At 39.3% G+C, this 20,060-nt stretch overlaps 1 protein-coding gene across 2 annotated transcripts in view; it reads left to right on the top strand.

Moving 5' to 3' along the window:
- Nucleotides 1-485: 485 nt before the first annotated feature.
- Nucleotides 486-20,060, top strand: part of LOC143018213 (endothelin-converting enzyme 2-like) — a 70,354-nt gene continuing 50,779 nt past the window's right edge. The window contains exon 1 of one of the 2 annotated variants that reach the window (XM_076173421.1): nucleotides 486-509. The gene's annotated coding sequence lies outside the window, so the exon portion shown is untranslated. Of the gene's footprint in view, nucleotides 510-19,767; nucleotides 19,946-20,060 lie in introns of those variants that run through there. The other variant, XM_076173420.1, reaches the window with a different exon arrangement.

The raw sequence follows: 20,060 nt of genomic DNA, 5'->3' as shown, positions 1-20,060 counted from the left end.
TGATTGAATCAGACCCACATGCAGTCTACACAGAAAAAGTCTGGTTGTTAGTTGCAGCATTATACTATGCTGATATTGACCCTAAATGAAGAAAAAAGCAGTTTAGGCCTATCCCATAGATGTGATGGCTGATAGGCAAGAAGTGGTAAAGATTTTTTTTCACACATTGAATGATGCTCTGTATTACTATTTTTTTTTTTTTTTTTTTCGTGTAATAAAGCTATTCAGATTAGTTGTTCAATTTGCCTTCTCCCTCCCCCTTTCCTTCCCCAAAATGCACCCTATGCTGGTGAGGGATTGCACATGAGCCAAGGATTTCCTAGGCAATGGTATCTCGTGTTGCTGTGTCCAGCCAGCAAGAGGCTGGACTGTTGGATTTTCCCAGACAACAAACAGCAGATGTCCACATCATGGAGAAACCCTGTGTGCAGAAGATGTCCGAAGTGCCCACAAATGGATGCAATCACTCCCACCTTTCCCAAGAGAACAGCACCAGGTCTTTGGAGCAGGTCAGAGAATAATTTTTTCATCTACTTCCAACACTGTTCCTCTCCTATATTTCAATTTGTTCACAAAAGTTAGTCAATACACAGGTGCCTGCCCTCCTATTTCTCCTATTAGCTGGTGACAGAGAAACCATCCCAGGACTACACATGCCCCACCTACACCATACACATTATGCATGCAGATCCATCAAATGCAACATGTTCCACAAATGGATCCATTTGAAATGTACAACACTTACAAATACAAACCAACATGCAAAAAACAAGGTGTAACCAACACAAGACAACCTTCTCATCCACGAACATGTCAAAACAAATGCACCCTAAACAAACAGGTACTACAATCAATCAATCTGTGAAGGCGCTGAATGATCATTTTGGTCCCAGTGCCTGGCCGTCGGCCAAAAACTCATAAATCAAATCAAATCAAATAATCTGTGTCCTCCTGGAAACCAGCAACAGCCTCTGAGTAGGACCATAAGTCACTTAGAAGAGAGGTATTGTGTTGCTGTTTGGGGATAGTCAGTGTGGGGTATTGTAGTATGATAAAAGAACATAAGAAATAAAGGAGACTGCAAAAGACCATAAGGCCTACACTAGGCAGCTCCGTATCCATCACCACCTGTCATCCCCATCCATAAAGTTGTCTAATAATTTTTTAAAACAACTGATAGTTTCAGCGCTTACTACATGGTTACTAAGTTTATTCCATTCATCGACCACCCTATTAGTAAACCAATTCTTGCCTATTTCCTTCTTAAATCTAAATTTGTCCAGTTTATACCCATTACTGCGAGTCCTGCCCTGTTGTTTTATTATGATGACTATGTTTGCATCACCCTTGCTGTGTCCTTGTGTGATGGTTGCATCTAGGGGAGTTTGAATCTGTAGCCAGGCCTATTGTGTTGGCACTATCTCAATGATGGATGGTGACCTGAATGCAGATGTGTTAGTGTGGTTCTTGTCTGGGGTGTGAGGGTTTTCTCTGTGGACTTATATTTAAGGGTTGTGGTTGGAGTATTGAGTTGGGTGACTTTTTTGAAGGGCTTGTTTAGTTATCTGATTGTGAATGTGTTACTGTGTGGATAGTTTGGGTGGTAGGTTGTTGTTGTTCCCTAGACTGTCTGTCCGAGCAGTCCCGTGGGTGGTAGGTTGTAGTGAATGCTTGTTTAGTATGCTGCTAGTGTAGTTTTTTATTGCATTCTGTTGTTGTTGTACCCTAGACTGTTTGGCCGTGCAATCCTATTTCCCTGAGGAACGTCACAGCTGGAATGGGGATTTCCCACAAATCTTTTATAGAGTGTATATTGTGTTGTTGGTGTGCATGATTGTGTAGAATGCAGTTTTTCATAATGCGTTGTATAGTATGGGGTGAAACGTTAAATACTGGGCAGTTGCGTGCATTACTGTCATCCAGCCTCTTCTAGTAGCTTAGAAAGGCTGGATGGTAGCTGTGTCATGGGTTTAATTCGGTATGAACAAGCCAGGGAAAATGAGACTCACAATAACACTAAAACTAAGGTTTAATGGTTAATATGCTTGGAGATAAGGGACAAAGTCTCGTTGGGAGAAGGTCAGGAGTGAAGGCCTCATCAAGCATTGTGGCTGTGGGCAGAGGGCCACAGGAGGGAATGAGGCAACTTGCTGGATGGAACTGGTCTCGAGGTGTCTTGCTGGGGAGAACTGGTCCCGAGGCATCTTGCTCGGGAGAACTGGTCCTGAGGCCTCATGCTGGAGAGAACTGCTGCTTGGAGAGGACTGCTGCTTGGAGTTGAGCCTGGGAGAGAAGTTGGGAGAGATCTGCTTGCCTCGGCGAAACGCCGACCTTTTAAAGGAGGATGGTGGGAATGTGGGGAGCTTTCCAAGTTCCTGATTGGCTGACCGCTGGTTGGCCAGGACGTCTTTGCAAACTATGCTTGCCAACTACAACTAGTATAAAAGCCAAGCTCGAGTTGTGTGATGACCAGTCTGGTTTTGACCAGCAGCGCGTCACTACAGCTGGATCACAGTCTGGCCAGGCAGCATCTTCATCGTGGGGCCACCCCCAACCCCAAGAGTTAGGGGCCAACCAGCCACAAAATACCTCTGCCACCAGTTCTCGTGTTGGTGGCATGGATCCCTGGGAGCAGTCTCAGTTACCTGGTCAAGTGCCACAACCCTTTTTACAACAATGTTGCATTCTGTCGGTAGTGCCTGTGAGATGTAATGTGAGGGGTGTGTAATTAAAGGTTCTAGCATAGAATTGTGTTCCTGTCATTTTCATATGATCTTCTGTTGGAAGGATTTGGTCTCTGTATGTAGATGTTATATAGGGTTAGTTTTGGTGCATTCAGTAATTACTCCTAGTACTCCATTCTGCAGTGTTTTTAATGTCTATGGTGTGGAGACATATTCTAAGGTGGTTCTTATGAATTGTTTGTGGATAGTTATTAGGCTTTCTTTTTGTTGTCCAAAGTCTGTGATAGAGATGGATTTTAGGTTTGTTTTCTTGTTAGTTGTTGTTGTTAGGACCTTGACATGTAGGCTGTTATATGAGTTTCAGATGTTAGACCCAGAATTCTGCAGTGTTTGTAATTTTATTTGTATTTGATTTGCTTATTGTTGGGAACCATGCTATGTAGACATTATAAGGAAGTTCTTTTGAATTGTTTGTAGATGGTTATTAGAGTTTCTTTTTGTAGTCCAGTCATTGCTAGAGATGGTTTTCAAAAGGTTTGTTCTATCGATTTTTATTGTTAGGTTCTTGACATGTAGGTTGAATCTCATACAAGTATCAAATGATAAACCCAGAATTTATGGGTTCCTCTCTAAAGCATTTAGCCATTTGATTTTAATTTAGGGTGGGCTGTAAGTTTTTTCACCAATTTATTTTTCATTATTTTTTTTTTTTATTGTTATTGTTTAGTTATTTCAATTGTTCTTTCTTATATTACTGTTATTATTTTCTTCAATGAGGCTCTCATGTTAGAAATTGGGGTTGATTTTTTTTTTCAATATCCTCGAGGTATGTTTCTTCCTTGCTTTTAGGTGATAGTTATTATCTTATTTACAGCTTGGGAATTGTTCTATTTCAAAGTAATCAAGTTTGTTTTCACGTCTTCAAAATATATCTGCCAATTTGTTTTATGGTAGTTTATGAAAGTCCTTTTGGTTGTGGGTTGCAATTTCTCTTCCGGTTCTATGGTGATCTTAATTTGGGGTGATGATAGGTCTTGTATTTACCTAATTGTGGTATACAGTAAAGGGTCAATGCTCATTGGGTCCCATCTCCCATTCTCTAATTTTCTAACATACCTAGACTCAAATTCGTGTACAGTTCCAACTTAATCTATATCCTTGATTTCAAATTGTCATATTTGGATTTGAACTCGTGCACTGTTTGAATGGTTTCCCACATGGTTCGGGTTTGTATGGAGAGTGAACACATTGTTATGTTAGTTGTTGATGGTGTTGGAGAGGTTTGTTGTGGTTGTTGCTCGAATCGATTTATTATATTTAGGTTGGGGAACTGGTCAAGAATTGTGTCCTTTTTGGTCCATTGTGCAACAAGCCAGTTTAATGTGCATTCAGATAACCTGCCAGTATATGGTTTGTTATTGAGTGAAGATGTTGGAGCTATGGATTGTTGCCTCTTAGGGTTTACGTAGTTGGAGGAATGTAAATGTTTGCGATGTATGTGTTTTTCATTATTTGTGTTTGAATTGTGATTGTTTCAGTGATGGTGTTTGATCGATGGTCTGTTTTTGCGTGTTGTGTACTAATGTTAGTCCAGTTCTGTCTCGTCTTCTATTGTTGTGTAATTTGTTAGAGGGAATTATTATTTGTGGAAATTGTGGTGTCTGTTTTGTTTCTTGTATTATTTGTTATTGTGTTCGTGCAGCAAGTAGAGTAGTTCTTTGTGCTTTTAAGTGAGTCCGTTTAAGTTTACCTGTAGTATGTTTAGGGTATATATTTTTTAGTTGTGTTTGTGAGTGTGGAGGCAAACGTACTACAGATGAGCAAGAATCGACTCGCTATGAGACTCGGAACTGATCCGCTGATTCCGCTCCTACACGAACGAACGTCGTACGCATTGCATTCGTCTAAAAAACAAAACTGACACCTCAAATAGTTGTCGCTTCTTTCAGATTACACGAGATCGGTGTGGAGGTCTCATATCTACATAAAAAAATAATAATAATTCTTTGATTAAATGAACTATCATGTAACCGAAGCAGATCCTATAAGTATGCAGCATTGTACTTTCTGACTACTAGTAACTATTCAACCATTGTACTACGAAACTCATGATGATTATGATTTTTTTTTCTGATGAGAATTTGAACAGCAAGCATCACACTTACAAGGTATCAATATTTAGGGTGTGGCTTTGATATTCTGTTAATTTGTCTGAATCAATTTTTGCGATATTACGAATATACCACTTTCGGCTTGTAAAGATAACGTTTGTGTTAGCGTAAAATGTATTTCCTTTGGGCGTGGTGAGGCCGCCGGACAACATCTCATTGTCAATAAAACAAATAACAATGACAATATTTTGATGTTAAAATAACTTTTCGCGCCATCTTCCACTGCTTCTATTGGTAAACCAAATCTACGAAAGGTATCTGAAGTTACCCAACAGTCCAGACCTTATTTCCCCAAATTTTCATTTGACTATCAACATTAGGCAAGTGACATCACCCCCACGCACTTTATTTCTTCCATCGATGGTGAACAAATGTCCTTTACTACGGACTTGCTCTGAGTTTTGTTGTTGCTCGATTATTTTAGTGTTTATTTTGATAGACTCGTCGTCAACTGTCAGTTACATACAAGGTTGAAATCAGGATAGGAAGGTGAACGTTAAAACAAAGAAATGGACAATCTTGGAGTTGGGTCAAAATTAAAAAGATTAGTGAGGGAATATGAAATGGCAAAGGAGGAAAAGGAATTAGGGTATTTAATCAGTGATGAAATATTTTCAGAAAATCGTGTAAAGAGAGACATAGATTTGTGAAGACTATGAATGGCTATTCATCATATAGATGATGACAAAAAAAAAAAATGAAAGTGATTTCTCCCACACATGCAGTTGTGTGGTCACTACGTCTAAGCAAAGATATTAAAGAAAGAGTAAATACAAAGGGCAGTAACCAAAATTATCACAAATAGTTTTCCACAGATGCAATATACTTGGAATAGTTTAAAGGAAATGTAACTCAAGCTGGAACAATACACGGAATCAAATTGAAAATGATAATTTGAAATTATGGATAACCCAAGTACTTGAATGTGAAACTGTTTATGATAAGTCGGATAATCAGAGAGGAGCCCACGAGAGTTGCTCTTTTCCTGTTTATTTATGATTAGTAAGCACACACACACACACACACTTCAACGAATGGCCGGCTTATAAGAAGTTCTGAATATAATTGAAGATTGGGGATCCCAACTCAAAGAGAAGTGCCTTTTGTATTTACAGGGTGGGGGGGAATTGCTCGTGGAGTAGTAGGAAAGAGGAAAGGGGGAGGGATTACAGAGGGAAATGGAAGGAAATGAGGAAGGAGTAGACTTGGCCCAGGCAGACAGGCGAAAGGTAAACAAAAGGCCTCCCGATGACGATGAAATGTCTAATAAAAATGTAAAGATTAGAAGTATAGATAAGAGCAATACAGTAGAAAGTGATGAGAATATTTTCCAGGGATTTAAAGAGGGTGGGGGGGGGGACACAAACCCCCCCCGACTGACAAGACTAGAAGAGAAGGTCGATAAGATGATCGAGGAATTGGAGCGTAGGTTCGGTCATGTTAACAATATTATACGGAGAGTTGAAAAATTGGAAGAACTAGAGAAGGCGAACAAAAGCTTAACTAAGGAAATTGAAGAATTAAAAAAAACAGTTAAAAGAAGTAAAAGATGATAATAAAGTCTTAAAGGAGAATAATAAGGAGAACAAGGAGGGTTGGAAAAAATTCAAGAAAATAGCAAAGTTGCATTCACTGACATAATCAGACAGCAAATGAATGAACAAACTGAAAACTCGGTTATTAAAGTGATGAGACAGAAGGAGAATATAGTAAGAGACTTAGCAGACAAAAAGAAATGTATAATTATATTAGGAATGGAAGAGAAACATAACCCAGATAGAACCACAAGAATCAAAGAGGAAAATGAAAAAGTAAGAAATTTACTAGAATTAGTTCAGGAAGATGAACCAGAAATAATGAAACAAATCGAAGAGAAATTCAGGCTAGGGAAATATAGTACAGACAAGACCAGACCAATCAAGATTAAATTCAGGTCACAAACTACGGCTGAGAATATCTTATCCAAAACAGGGAAACTAGCAACAAGTGAACAATATAAAAAGGTATGGATAAAAAGGGAAATGAATAAAGAGGAAAGGGAGGAAGAAAAACAGAAAAGACTTGAAGCAAAGGAAATAAACGAGTTAAGAATGGAGTCAGAAAAAGAGAGATTCTATTGGAGAGTAGTGAATATGAAACTAAAGAAAGTCGTCATACAAGAGAAAAACAAAAGGGAAACAGAGAACACAATGGAAGTGGCAGAAAACTAAGAGTGTCTTACACAAATATAGATGGATTAATAACAGGATTGAATGAGCTTAATGATTATTTGAAAGAAAAAGAACCAGACATAATGGGAATTGTAGAAACAAAATTAAAAGGTCCACTACCACCCAACAGTGTAGGACATGATGCATATAATTATTGGATTAGAAACAGAGTGAAAAAGGAAGGGGGTGGAGTTATGTTCCTGACTAAGAAGGATATAAACGTGAGGTGTGTCACATATGGAAAGAATCCAGTAGAGATGATAAGGATGGAAGTAGAAGACCGAGAGAAGAAGATCAGAAAGTTTGTGATAAATTATGTGCCCCGAAAAACAGCCTCAGGGGAAGAGAGTGAACATAAAAGTATGTTAGAGGACACAAAGTTAACATTAAACAAGATTATGGAAGAGGGAGGAAGAATATTTATGATGGGCGACTTTAATTGCAAAGAAATCCGCTGGGAAGAAATGACAGTAAAGGGTGGAGACGGCTCATGGGGAAACGCTCTACTTGAGATGGTTACTGACCATACAATGACACAATGGATACAGGAGAACACTAGGTAGGTATAGAAATGAAGAAGAGCCATCGAGACTAGACCTAGTAATTACATCCGAACCTAGAATAGTGGACAAAATTGAATATTAAACACCAATAAGTAAAAGTGACCACATATTGATTGAACTGGAACTTAATGAAGAAAAATATATGAAAAGAAATGAACAATACAGAAAAGGAAGAATGATGTATAAAAAAACAAACTTTGATCAAATAAGAGAATTCTTTCAAAAGGAAAACTGGGAAGGAATATACAAAGAAGAAACAACAGTAGAAGAGAAATGGAATATTTTGACAAAAATTTACAAAAAAGCAGTCGAAAAGAATGAAACAAAACAAAAACAAGAAAAAGAATATTAAAAATGCAGGAAAAACAAAAGCTTTATTGAGATAAAAGACAAAAGACCTGAAGACCTGGAAAATAGAAGGAAGACCTGAAAAATGGAAAATATATACCTGCTATAGAAATGAATATGTACAAATGTGCAGAGAGGAAAAGAGAAAATATGAAAAAGATATCATAGAAAAGTGTAAAGATCAACCAAAACTATTCTACAGATTTGTAAACAATAAACTGAAAAACAAACAAGACTTGGAGAAATTATGACAGGAGGGAGTTGAATACACTGAGGAAATGGAAATGGCGGAAATTATGAACAAACATTTTAAATCAGTGTTTACAAGGGAGAACATACAACCTGAAGAGAACGAATGGAAAGAGAAAGTCCCCCCTATGGAAGAAATAGAAGTAACAAAGAATGAAATATTAACACACTTGAGTAATCTTGATGTCAGAAAATCGCATGGACCAGATGAAATAGCAAACTGGATACTAAAAGAATGCAGGAATGAACTGGCAGACAAAATACATAGCATTCTAAATAGTTCATTGAAAGAAGGAAAAGTTCCAGAAGATTGGAAAAAAGCAAATATAGTACCTATATACAAAGGAGGAAATAAAGAAGAACCTACCAACTATAGACCAGTCTCTCTAACAAGTACAATAGCAAAAATTTGTGAAAGAATGATCAAAAGTAGATGGGTAAAATATTTAGAAAAAAACAAAGTGTTAAATCCAAGGCAATTTGGATTCAGACAAGGACGATCATGCGTCACCAATTTAATATGTTTCTATTCAAGGCTAATAGATATAATACAAGAAAGAGATGGATGGGCGGACTGTGCATTTTTAGATCTAAAGAAAGCTTTTGACAAAGTACCACATAAGAAGTTGCTTAAGAAATTAGAAACTGAAGGAGGAATACAGGGCAAACTACTAAATTGGATGGAGGACTTTTTGCAAGAAAGAAAAATGAGAGTAGTGATAAGAAACCAGCACTCAAAATGGGATGAAGTAATAAGCGGTGTTCAGCAGGGAACAGTTCTGGCCCCAATAATGTTTGCTATATATATTAATGATATGGATGAAGGAATAGAAAGCTATATGAGCTTCTTTGCAGATGATGCAAAACTACTGAAAAGAGTGAAAACTGAAGAAGATTGTGAATCACTACAGAGAGATCTAAATAAGGTACAGGAATGGAGTAGGAAATGGGAGATGGAGTTCAATACAAAAAAGTGTAGTATAATGGAATTTGGAAAAAGCAAAAACAGAATAACAGGAGCATATAAATTGGGAGAAGAAGGAATAAAAAAGTAGAAAATGAGAAGGACCTGGGAGTCATTGTTATGAATAATATGTCACCTGAGAAACATATAAATAAGATTTTTGGAGAAACTTATAATCTAATAAGAACAATCAAAGTTGCATTTACATACCTGGATGAAGAAATGGTGAAGAAAATCCTAATCACCCTGATAAGACCAAGATTGGAATATGCAGCAACGATATGGTCACCAAGTACAAAAAAAATGTATAAAAAAAACTTGAAAGAATACAAAGAGCAATTACAAAACTGGCACCAACACTCTCAAAACTATCATATGAAGAGAGACTAGAAAAACTTGAACTACAGACACTAGAGCAAAGAAGAGAGAGAGGAGATTTGATAGCTATTTACAGAATCACGAAAGGTATAGAAATTACTGATAGAGAGAATCTGATAAAATGGGATGACAGAAATACTAGAGGACACGGAAAGAAAATAAAAAAAGACAGCTATAGAAGAGATTTGAAAAAGAACAGCTTTCCTCACAGAGTAATAGACAGTTGGAACAAGTTAGATGAGAAAGTGGTGTGTGCAAAAACAATACATGAATTTAAAAATAGTTTAGATAAAATGAGATATGAAGACGGGACCCCACGAGCATAGCTCCCCTTCCCGTAAAATACAACTAGGTAAATACAACTAGGTAAATACAACTAGGTAAATACACACAAGAGAAAGAGGAGGCCTGCTAACCATCTACAGAATTATGAAAGGGATAAAAGTCCTTGATAGAGATGACTTACTAAAGTGGGATTGGAGAAAAACAAGAGGACATGAAAAGAAACTTAAAAAGGATAGTTACAGAAGAGATCTGAAAAAGAATAGCTTCCCTCAAAGAGTGATAGATATCTGGAACAAACTGAATGAGGAAACGGGGAGTGCAAAAACTATACAAGAATTTAAGATCAAAATTGATGCTGAAAGATACAAAAGCGGATCACTACGAGTATAGCTCTCTTCCCGCAAAATACAACTAGATAAATACACAAAAAAAAAAAAAATCCTGAAACGTATGATCTAGGAGGGACAGAGGGAGAGTCAAGTTATGTACAGAAGTGGAGATAAGGATTGAGGCGTGTGGGAAGGAAATTACGTTGCTGGGTATTCCAGCGATGTTAATCACACATGATGTCTCCAGAGGCGAATTGACCTTTCACTGGATCTCTGTCCCTTGGTCTTGTAATCAAACTCAAACTTGGATATATATATATATATATATATATATATATATATATATATATATATATATATATATATATATATATATATATATATATTACAGGTGAAAAATGTAATACCACATTTATCAATCACGTGAAAAATACTGTATGAGTAAAAAAGACTGGGGGACGTGGAATCTATATATTTCGATTGCAAACTGCAATCCTCTTCAGTAGATACCTGAAGATTGCAGTTTGCAATCGAAATATATAGATTCCGTCCCCGTCTTTTTTGCTCCGATTTTGGTTTTCACGTGATGTATATATATATATATATATATATATATATATATATATATATATATATATATATATATATATATATATATATATATATATATATATATATATATCGTACTTATCTCTAATGCTTTGTTGATAGACCTTCCTATTCAGGCAGCTCTGGAGACGTTTGGTAATAGATAAAGACAAGTTTTGGAGGAGGGAGTGCTCCAAATTGCCCCGTAATAATTAGCGCTTGATCAGGCCCCAGAGGTTTTCAATGGGGTTTAGATCAGGATGATTACCTTACCAGTCCTTGATGGAGCCAATATCCACCCACTCAAACCATACAGGGGTCAATTTGGAAGTGTGAGCTGGTGCACCGCCCTTCATAAATATTACCTTTATGCAGGATGTGAAGGAGTGGCCAGGAAGAAGCTCAATATGACGTTATTTGTTCATTGTGAGGTTCTTCGGGAACATCACTAAATACCCCCAGTGTCGTGGTATCCAAATGTCCTTCCCTCCAACTCCCATCCAGACTATGACACTATCTGGGTGTTTCACAGCCCCCCTTGTATACTCTGGGAGGTAAGGACGCAAGCTGACCTTTTCCCCTTGGTTGCTAGTCACCGTGAAGGTCTCTACATCGGACCAGAAGACTGTTTTCTGTTTCTCTCGATCTTAGGCTAAATATCAGTCGTGTTGTTCTTAGAATAGATGAATTTTTCTCGTTTTGATAAAAGGAGATGTCAAAGTCGAGGGCGTCTTGGCCTGATAAGTTTAAAGTAACTTTTTATGATATTTTCCATAGTCAGAGTGCAAATGAACTGCTATAAATCACAATGGTTACAGGTGTTGCGCTACCCACTTGGAGATCGTTACTCTGGTACTTGTAGATAAAAGTTACTCCAACAAGGAAAGTAACCAGGATAAAGGTGAAACAGATTGAGTAGTTTCTGACGCTCAACCAACTATCTAGTTGTTATTAGGAAGGAAAAATAGCATATCTTTTTAATTCATTCATGTATGTATTTTTATTTATTTATATATTTGTTTATTTAATCATTTACTTATCTATTAATTTTCAAAAGACGCAGATGATTGTGGTATACAGTGAGAAATCAAAACGGGTCGACACTAATTACTTTGGCACTTCGCGGTTTCAGTGCCAGCTCGTTCATACAAGCGGTACCGCATAGTCGAAGAAAAACTGCGCGGTTGTGTATGAACATCTCCATTGACTTACGTTGAAACTGAACCGCCTAATGTTAAAACGGGCTGGCACTGAAACGGCGGAATGTTGGGGCTGAATTAGGCTCTTACAAGATGAACGTCGGAGTGAATCAGCTCCCAGCTGCCCATTATCAAAGTTCATCAATATCCCCATTTCCATCTCCACATGCCTTAATTGCTTTCATCTAATTGTGATATTCAGGATTGAAGCTATGCTCATGGGTTCCCGTCTCTGTATCTGTTTTAAAATAATTCATGTTATCCTCCTGAATTGTCTCATCTGGTTTGTCTGTTTGTGAATTTATGTCGGTTTACGTACACATGTGAGTGGTAAGAACAATTCGACACATTAAGAACACCTGTATGAGAGCCGCTTTTCGGATGGATAAATCCGAGGTCTTAAACATTAATTGGAACAAAAAATGAAAAAAGAAAAGAAAAAATGAAGAAAATATTGGCACTACAGTGGAAAGCAAGCGAGTGAATTCACAAGCTGGGAGGGACCAATTTCATAAGAACCGGTGACAGTTACGGAATCCGTTACTCGTCTATTTGAAATCGCAGAGCCAAAAGAGCAAGTTTACTTACGTTGCGTAGTGAAACAGGCCTCCACGACATGAAATTTAATAAATATAAAATAAAACGCTTTATACACAACTATATTTTAATTTTCCTACAAACTTCTCTTCCTTTTCTACAAACACCGATTCCACTGTACCTCACGAATCATGGACCCGTTCATGGAGATGCAACTCCATGAGGCTCTGTTTTCATGGCGATGTTACTTCATGAGCCTTTGTCTTCATCTCCTGGTGAGCAGGGGCACACACGCAGATGTTCTGAGAATTGTTGGCGAGATAGCACCTTGATAACAGACCGGAGGTCTGTGTGAAGCGTTTACGAATTTTGAACCAGCGCTTGGTATGGTGCGACATCAGTTCAGACCTTGGATCCGGGTGTTTTTACTTTCCCAGAAATAATGAATGGGAGAAGTTCGTTATTGTGGAGGCTATCGTCTCTGACCAGAGGGGTAGGGCAAATAAAATGGCTTGGGGTAATGTAAAGTTACTAGCCTCGCTGAGAGAAAATCACGCAGTCATACCTAGCAAGCCGACCTGATTTTTTTCATAACACTTAGATGAACGGAGACCTGCTGAATAAAATAGACTGGTGTATTAGTAAGAATTAAATATGAAAAGTATGATAGTGTGGTGAAGAAATTAACTGAGGTAGTCATAAATCATTACCTTCAGCCAAGGAATGTCGACATTTACGATTCGGAGGCATATCGTGCAGTTGGCGCGTCGTCCATTATTATCTCAACCGTTCACAAGACCAACGGATGTCAGAATGTTAACCCACATAAAGAGGTTAAACAACGGCAGCAATTTCTGCTATGGAAATGATACATGCTTAGAAACCTTTTAGTTAAGAACGAGAACAGAATGAATTTCCCATCAAGGTACTAAAGCCTTTAGGAGTGATGACCGCATGCATACAATAAGGTCGCTAATGTGATAGTCGACTCAAGCGTTATGTTTTAACCTTCGCTTACTGATTTCTTTCAGGTACGGTTGTAAACCCTATAAAAGTGTGAAAGCACGTTTTGGCAGTAAGCGGCATGTAATATTGTCGCTTAGGCCATACGTATTCCAATCAGTTCAATACAAGGCAGCATGTTGCTTTCGACAGATGGCAGCACATTGTCTGGTAAACGTGATTCATACAAGATTTAGTCTGTTCTGTAGGACTACCAGCCTTTTCACCAATAGCGGGGAATCGATGTTGAAAACAACAATATTAACTTGTCTACGATGGGAAAAGAATTATAACAACAATAATATTTTTGTTAAGTTGGATAGCTTCTGACGATTTGTGTAGCTGATCGCTCAAAATTACGGAAGATTGTTTTTATTCCTCATTGTTCATTGTGGAACAGAAGTTTCCAGTATTCATTTGGGCACCAGTATCTGGATATTTCAAGATCCCTTACCTCTTCTTCAGCTAGGTGGGAATAGTAGATATTTTGATCATCTGAGTTTATGTTTATATGTTCATAATTTGAATGACCTCACTGAGTGTCCATGACTGATGTGACCAGTCTGTTACTATTGGGTGGTTCTCATTTTTTTTTTAGGGAAGTATGTATTGATTCTGCTATGTATCTAAAAGTGGTCTGGAAATTTCGATTAAAACAGCTTCTGCTATTTGTAGTCTGCAGTGATCATTTGTTCGGTAAATAATGGAAGTATTATTTCTCAAATGTGCTGCTTGTGGTATTTAGTCATGTGAGGTACAGTGAGCAAAAATTCCACCGTTGTAACGGTGATTATTTTTCTTTTTTAGAGAAGTTCTGGTGAATCCAGTGTATTTTGAAGGGATGTGTGTATTTATAGACTACATTGTTTTCACAGTGTTCTCTGGTGTTAGCTGTACTGTTCGTCATAATGAATAACGCAGTTTTATTTGGTTTGTTAAAGCAGACTAAGTTTATTTTAATAATGTGTGCTGGGGTAACTCCGTTGTTAACTATTCTGCGAATGGTCTTTTCGTCTTCTTTGCTATGTACATTGTAGAGCATCTTATAAAAGATGTTGATAATTTCAAGATTGTCATTTTGTTTTGACGAACCTTCAAGGAATCTCTCCATTGTACGGCAATTACCATGCTCTATAATTGCACCAGGAAACCGATTGTTGGTTAGTTACCTGATGCATTTAAGTTCATTGCGTCTTGTCAGGTGCTTCAGTGTGTAATTATTTTTTCTTGCAAAAGCAGCAACAACACTTGGCAAAAGAGCCATCATACACCTTGGCAAGACACAGCGAACTCATAACTAACAATGAGTTTCTAGATGTAATTATAGAGAATGCACAGCGGTAATCAAATGTTATCCCCACCCAGTAGCACTACCAATACTTACATTAGTACTCAAACCACCACCACCGCCTCAACCACCACCACCTCAACCACGATGTCCGTTGGGTCCACAGCCAGCGGCATCCTCCGCCAAGGACCAAGGTGACGCTCGCCGTGGCTTATCAGTAAAAAAGGTGCTATGGAATTTCAACATCGTTCTCACAATGTCCTTTCGAGTGTGTGCTAGAGCGTAGACCCCGATCGATGGAGACTTCCCAGGTGAATAAAATAGTAGTCTTGTATCAGGACATAAATGAAAAGAAACGACATTGTGTTGAAGAGGCTGGGTTCCTGCGGAGGAGGGGAGGAGGAGAAAGATTTTCTACGAGCACAATATAACAAATTGTGTATATTTCGATATGAACGGCGAGTCTCGACCAAATTTTTTTTCACGGGGTAAAACCACTCTCCCCATGACGACAACCATAAGTTGTTTAGGCAAACTTATAGAATTTATTGTCAGTCGTCCACCGTATGTTTGGATCGGTACAATTAATTATTAATAACCTACTACAGCCAACGACGGGTGACGCGCACCGTACCTAGCATCATCTGTACTTGGGTTAACGCGTTGGTAATTTCAGTTAAAACGATACGCCTCGTAATTTGCAGCTCGAGGCAAAACATCCCCATCCAAAAAAAGAATTAGTTGAACGATAATCGTTGAACGATAATCGCACCGAGTAAAACGTATCTTTAAGTACAAGAACATCCTCACGTCCTCACAATACGACTATTGAAAAAACGCGCAACACCGTTGGCTCACGGCACAAATGAAAAAATAATTGACTGAAAAAACAGTAATAGTTATATTTCTTTATCTAAAAAGAAAAGAAAAAATGATGACGCCTAACAAATATCAAATATTATATATATTCAGAGGCAGAGTTGGCATTTTTATTCCAGACATACCTCCAACAAACCATATCTTTATCTATCTATGGTCAGTGCTTATTCCAATACTCATTTGTTTTCAACCAAATCTATTCCAACGTACCAAAGACTTCTCATCACACACACAACCTCACCAAGCCGGATTGAGGTGAAGAGGCCGGTCATGCAGTGGACCATTAATGCTGAACTACACATACCCCCTCCTCGCATAGTCACTTTATCATTATTTTTTTTTTCGTTTTACTCATCTTTCGTCTCTCCTTCCCACTGTTCTTCATACACACACGCGCGCTCGCGCGCGCGCGCACACACATGTATATTCTCTCTCTCTCTCTCTCTCTCTCTCTCTCTCTCTCTCTCTCTCTCTCTCTCTCTCTCTCTCTCTCTCTCTCTCTCTCTCCCTCTCTCTATCTCTATCTATCTTTCACGTGTACGTGAACGTGTGTATGAGCGTGCGTGTGTGTGTGTGTGTGTGCGTGCGTGTGTGTTATAAAAGCAGACTGAAGAAGAGAGGAGACAGAGAGAGAGAGGGAGGGAGAAAGAGAGAGGGGGAGAGAAGACCATAAAGAGAAGCTGAAAGGACAGAAGACCGAAGGCGACGACATTAGAGGATATGAGATAGGAGTGAGTGGTCCGCAACTTCCCAAGATAGGAGGCCGCGTGATATGAGACGTGTCCCTTCGCTGGACACAAAGCCTAATTTATTCGAGACCAGTGGTTCTAAAACCATGGGGCAACAATAGAGTTTCATAAGTGGGGCCACAAGTGGTAGTTACCGGATGCACGACTATTAAATTTAGTGGTGAAGTGGTCTCCTGTCCACTAAAGGACAGCATTCCATAAATAAAGGGTACAAGAGAAAAGGTAAACGTGGGTAAAAGTAAGGTGATGAGATGTACAAGGGGAGAGGATGGCAGCAATTTGGAAGTGAGTATTAAGGGAGAGAGACTGGAGGAAGTGGAAAGTTTTAGATATTTGGGGGCGAATGTGGCGGTAAAGGGTAAAGTGGTAGAGGTAGAATGTAGATTGAAAGAAGCAAGTAAATACCTTGGGGGATGAAAAAGTGTAATGAGAAATAGACATTTGGGAATGGACGCTATAAGATTGTATGGAGGGGTGATTGTCCTGACACCACTGTATGTGTAAGACATATGGAACATAAGAGAGGAGGAGTGTGAATGTGTTTGAGATGGAATGATTTAGAAGTATGGTAGGGGTTACTAGGATGGATAGAGTGAGAAACGGGGAGGTTAGGAGGAGAGCGGGGGTGGAAATGGAGTTAGGAAATAGGGTAGATGAAAAAGTATTGGGATGGTTTGGACACATGGAAAGAATGAGTGAAGAAAGATTAGGAAAAGAGGTGTGAAAGGCAGAGGTGAAAAAAGTGAACAGTAGGGGACAACCAAGGATAAGAAGAATGGACGGGGTAAAAGGGACATTGGAAAAGAGGGGAATGTCTGTTGAGAAAGAAAGGGAGAAGACAGATGATAGGGGTGAGTGGAGAATGGTTGTGTATGGATGATGGAGGGGGTGAGGGAGCTTGTGTGAATGATATTTTGATGCAGCTCGAAGGGATTTCTCCTTGTCCTCTCTGTTTCTGCATGAGGGGATGGAGAGGGGGCGGTCGCCGATTAAATGAAGCGACCTTGTTGTGGTTGTGTTGTGTCTCGCTGCATTGCTTCTGACCCAGGGCATTGGGTGAGATGCAGGGATGGCCAGTCATCCAGGAGGAGCCAAGAAAAGAAGGAGGGGAGGGGGTGGTGAATGGGAGTTGAGTATGTGGGGATGAAATGGATGGGAGTGGATTTATGCCTTTGACTTTGGCTACCTCCCTTGTAAAGGGGAAAAGGCCCTTGGTATATGTATATATGTGCACGAGAAAACGTGTTGGGAACCATTACTCTAGACCCAACTTCTCCCATAGATCTAATTGAGGTATTCAAAAGGATCAAGGACTTTAACAAAGATGATGCAGTCAAGGTCATCAAATTAAGACAGCAGGGTAGGACTCGCAGTGATATATTTGAATTGATTAATGAGTGGAATAGACTTAGTAACCATGTACAATTGGTATCCAGAATCCTGTAGCTCTTTGGAAAGACAACAGGGCAGGACTCGCAGTAATGGATTTAAATCGTACAAATTTAGATTTAAGAATGAAATAGGTAAGAATTGGTTTACCGACAGTAGTTAACGAATGGAACAGACTTAGTAACTATGTAGTGAGCTCTGAAATTGTTGGTTGTTTGAGAAGGTTAGATAACTTTATGGATGGGGGGGGTAGGTGATAATGGACATGGAATTGCCTAGTGTAGGCCTTATGGTCTCTTGCAACCTCCTTTATTCTTATGTTCTTATGCTGTGGCATACTACAAATTATTTAGGAGTGTCGCAGGACGACGCCGTGGGATGTTCTGGTGCATGACGTGAAGACATGATAAGGAGAAACCCACGAGTTGGCGCCGTGGTACGGGCTTAGTGGTTGGTCGAAGCTGTAAGCCGGGCTTCCCTTGTTGTAACCATGATGAGAACGATATCCCAGTCACTCCAATTGGACCTGACGGCCCTTCTGGGGGATTACAAAGGATTACAAAGGCGGAGCATGCCGACAGGAGGCCTTTTGGTCCATATCTAGGCCGGATGCGAAAACAAATCATGATAATAATAAATGAATAAATAAAAACTATAATAATGTAAATAACAAATAGAATACATAAATAAATGCATAGGTATAGTTAGATGATAAACAAACAGGCAAATAGAAAATAATAAATGACATATGACTAATAATAAATGAGAATCAAACAGACAAATGATAACAAAACAAAAACAAATAATATAAAATAAATGACAATCATTACGGCATCTTACTTAGGTGTTTATCCAAATGATTCTTAAAGCTTCGAGCTAAACTACATTGCACTGTCTCTGCAGAAAGTTTATTCCATTCACTAACTACACGGTTGGCGAAGTTGTTTCTACCCACTTCCAAATTGAATCTATTTCCGGACAGTTTGAGACCATTGTTTCTTGTCCGATTCTCATTCTTAACGAAGAAACGAGTAACATTTCCTGAAGAGGACATTCCTTGAGGTGTAGTTCCTCTCGATCTGTGCATGAACCTTCCATTAGAGGCATGGGTAGTTCCTCCCCTGTATAGACGTGGCTGATTCCTCTGTACGAAGGAATATACATGCCCCTAGACCTGGATAGCCCCTCTCCATAAGAGTTCTGGATACCTTAGGGGAAAATCAGGAACACCCTCTTAAAGGGAGACATAAAGATCTCTTCGAAAGAAGGCGCGTGGATCTCCTCAAAGGAAGACACAGGTAATTCTTCTCGCGATGGGGGTTGGGGTTGGGGTTGGTGGGGGTGTTGCCGGGTCTGCCACCTGGAGTTGAATACAAGCATATAACATGTTCCAGACATAGGCCTAAACAGCGTGTATGTACACACACACACACACACACACACACACACACACACACACACACACACACACACACACACACACACACACATACCGTGGCGCGGTGGTTAGATTTCTTGCCTGCCACTGCGGCGGTCTGGGATCGAATCCCGCCCAGGGCTGAAATAATTTCAGTATCGCTGCGCTGCGGGTTGTTACTCCAATTCTCGTGGGAGGGGAGCTGGGTGTGTGTGTGCGTGTAAGGTCACAGTATTACCCATAGATCGGTCATACGAGCTCTGAGCTCTCATACGGGTGGTTAATAACTGTTAATCACGAGTCCAATACGTGATCCATGACAATGGTGAATCACACACACACACACACACACACACACACACACACACACACACACACACACACACACACACACACACACACACACACAGACACACACACATGCGCGCACACACGCACACACGCACACTCACTAACTCGCATAGCTATATTCGTTTCGAATCTTTTAATCTATTGTTACACCGGATGTCATCACAGGCCGACTAGGTGAGACTGTGCGACGTGGGCATTACGTCTCTAGTGGTTACAGGAGAGGGTTTGTGTCTTGACGTCTTCCGTTGGAGTCTTATCCAAGGATCGTAGTGTCTTGCGTTGGAGTCTTATCCAAAGATCGTAGTGTCTCCCAGAGGCTTACCTCGCTCCTACTGGTGCGGGGCTTTGGGGATCACTTTCTGTAGGTAAGTTTAATTAATCTCTGTGTTACGTGCTAGGGCTAAAATTTCGTTCTATAGGCTTAAGATGTAAATCATTTATCATTGTTTATAATATAATTTTCTATCTATTTTTCTTTAA

This window comes from Oratosquilla oratoria, chromosome 34, assembly GCF_046742065.1.
Source record: "Oratosquilla oratoria isolate Oo_2021 chromosome 34, ASM4674206v1, whole genome shotgun sequence".
In the NCBI taxonomy this organism is placed as follows: domain Eukaryota; kingdom Metazoa; phylum Arthropoda; class Malacostraca; order Stomatopoda; family Squillidae; genus Oratosquilla; species Oratosquilla oratoria.
This window is presented reverse-complemented; position numbering and strand designations above follow the sequence as displayed.